A 2,832-nucleotide genomic window follows, 5' to 3' on the forward strand; every position below is an offset into this window, starting at 1 on the left:
TGAGACTGACAATCCTCAATATAAAGGTGAATAGTAAAATTCATGCTAATAGCTTAAATTTGTTTTTTTGTTTTTTTTTTTTTACTTTTAATGACATTAAATTACATATAGAAAATACCATAGCAATTAGAGAGAGGTCCCAAGGAAAGGAATAACATTTATAGTTTTGTATCTTTAATGGAAAGTTTTGTCCATTATTTTGTTCTTGTTTTTGGTTTTGTTTTTCATTTTGAACATTTGAGTTTTGCATTGGACCCTACTAATTATGTAGGTGACTTTGTGTCCAGGGACTACTAAGTGGCTCAACAATCTCAAAGGGGAAGATCTACTCTGGGAGCCACTCCATGAGGTCATGAGGAATATTATACTGAGTATTCAGCACACGGGATTCTGGATAAAAGTACAGTCTGCATTTTGAGCCATTTCCCAAAGGAAACAAACCAGAAATTTGTAGGAATGTGGATTCAAACAGGAGCAGGATTGGGACAGCTTGAAGAGCAGTGAGAAGGAAGTGGGAAATGACTCCCTAGGCACCAAGTTAGTTTAATAAGTTTTTTTGTTGTTTGCGTAAGCTTATCAGTCTGGTCATCTTTTGCAAGTATAATTATATATGATCAGAGAACATCACCCGCCTTAACGATATGGAATTTCATTAAATTAATTTATTACATGTCAATTGCTTGCAATGAAGTAAGTGTTCAATAAATTTTACTAATTGTCACCATGGCCGTTATTCCTTAACTCTTAAAAAGATCCCGAGGTAATTATCATTATCTTAATTTTATAAATAATAAAGTTGAAGATTAAAGAGAGTAAGTACCTTACCCATGACTAATAGCTAGTAATTGACAGAACTGAACATCAAACCCATATTCATGAAGAAGATCCCTTTGTGTTCCTTGAATTCATCTCTAATGATCTTGTCCTTCACACCACCTTAGTCACTGACATCTATGTTCCTATTATGGATCTGAATAATTGCACCTTAATAGTAGATAAATGTGCTAAATCTGAGCACCCATCATCTCCCATCATGACTATAGCAGTAGAGTCTCATCTGGTCATCCTAACCTAGTCTTGGAAATTGAAAAGCTTCTTTCTAATCTTGGTGCACTCTCAGTAGGCAGAGGGGCAAAAGGCAGCAAAAATGCCACTGAGTGTCCTATTGTTCGGGGTATAGTTTTTTTTTTTTCTTTTATTTATATGTGTTATATTTTTTATTAATAAATTAGTTTTCTTTAAGGTATAGATTTTTTTACTGCATTATGCATTTGCTTGGTTGCTGCAGCTTCTTAACTGGGTAAAGGAGAGATGAGGAGCATATTCCTAATTCTTTTTTATTTAATCTGTCTCCAGTTCCATACCTTTTATTTTGATCCCATGGTTTCTCTTTAATGTATCAGATAAGATATTTACCTAGTCTGAGATCCTTTGATACTCTGCTCTTCCAGGTTATTCTACACATTTCAGGAATGGAAGAGGTCAACCTAGTACAGAAGAAGAAAAAAATAAAATTTGATCAGAGGCCCATAACCTATTTTCCATAAGTCTTAAGTCACTTCAATGGCACTGCTCAGTTGCCTCTGCTTCACAGAAGGTTCTAGTGTCTCCCTAAAATTCATGTCCATCCAGAACCTATGAATGTGGTCTTTATTGGAATTAAAGTTTTGCATATATAATTAAATAAGATAAATAAAGTTATAGTGGATTGGGGAAGGCCCAAAATCCACTGTAACTGATGTTTTTTTTTTTTTTTTTTTTTTTTTTTTCAGATAAATAAAGGTTTAATGATCCATTGTTCTTCACACAGATAACTACAGAGACTTTATGATCCCAGGATAGATATATAACGATGCAACACAAACCAATCAACCAATTCTAAAATAAACTTGGCTTCTTACAACTATCCTGTAAACACTGCAGCCTTTGTTCCATCCAAAATGAGCCTCCTCTCACATGAAAAGTTATCACAGGGGAATGAGAAACCTAGCTTTGTGGCCAAAAGGAAAAACCAAAGGAAAAACAGTATCTGGGTGGTGAACTGGTGAGAGCATGATATGCAGTGCCCTTCACTGTGCTGCTTTGCTCTTCTTACTCTTGCTTTTTTTGTCCCTCTTCTTCAGTCCATCCATGTTAGCTCTCAATAGGTTGAGTAAGCCATCTGAAAGGTGTTTACTTCTTTGGAGCTCACCACAGTGCTGATCTTCTTTTTCCCATCAGTAGCTCTTAACAGACACTTGTTGTCTGAGGGCTCAAAGCCCTCTATAGAACCTTTCCTTGGAATGGGTTTAGTTCTCTTCAGGGTGATGAACATGCTGCCCGACAACCGGCACTTCTGGAAGAGTCTGGTCATCTGGTCAGCTCCGTCAGGAACTGCTCGCTCTCCAGCAGCACCATCCCCGCGCCGCTAGCTCCCAGGCGTCAGCATAAGGATGTTCTTATAAGAACGTAAGGGAAATTTGAGCCCAAAAACATAGACATTTGTGGTGGAAGGCCAAATGAGAGGCAGAGGCTGGATTGGAGTGATGCACCTATAGCCAAGGAACCCCAAGAGTTGCCAACAACCAGCAGAAGCTAGAAGACGCAAGAAAGATTCTTCCTTAGAGTCTTCCGAGGAAACATGACCCAAGTCACACTTTGCTTTTGGATGTCTGTGGTTTTTTTGAACATTATTTTTTTAAATTATTAATAATACTTGGCAATAACAATGAACAGTTAATAAATATTAAATGCACCAGGTTTTCTGCCAAGCACTTTTACATGTGAATATTATTTAAAGGTAACACTGTCAACTAAGCAAGAAGCAATCATTTACACTTTTCAAGTAGACTT

General features: G+C 36.9%; 1 pseudogene; it reads right to left on the minus strand.

Annotated features, from left to right (window-relative positions):
* Window positions 1-1,783: 1,783 nt before the first annotated feature.
* Window positions 1,784-2,426, minus strand: LOC144293446 (signal recognition particle 14 kDa protein pseudogene; annotated as a pseudogene).
* Window positions 2,427-2,832: the final 406 nt, after the last annotated feature.

This window comes from Canis aureus, chromosome 21 (genome assembly GCF_053574225.1).
Source record: "Canis aureus isolate CA01 chromosome 21, VMU_Caureus_v.1.0, whole genome shotgun sequence".
NCBI lineage: Eukaryota > Metazoa > Chordata > Mammalia > Carnivora > Canidae > Canis > Canis aureus.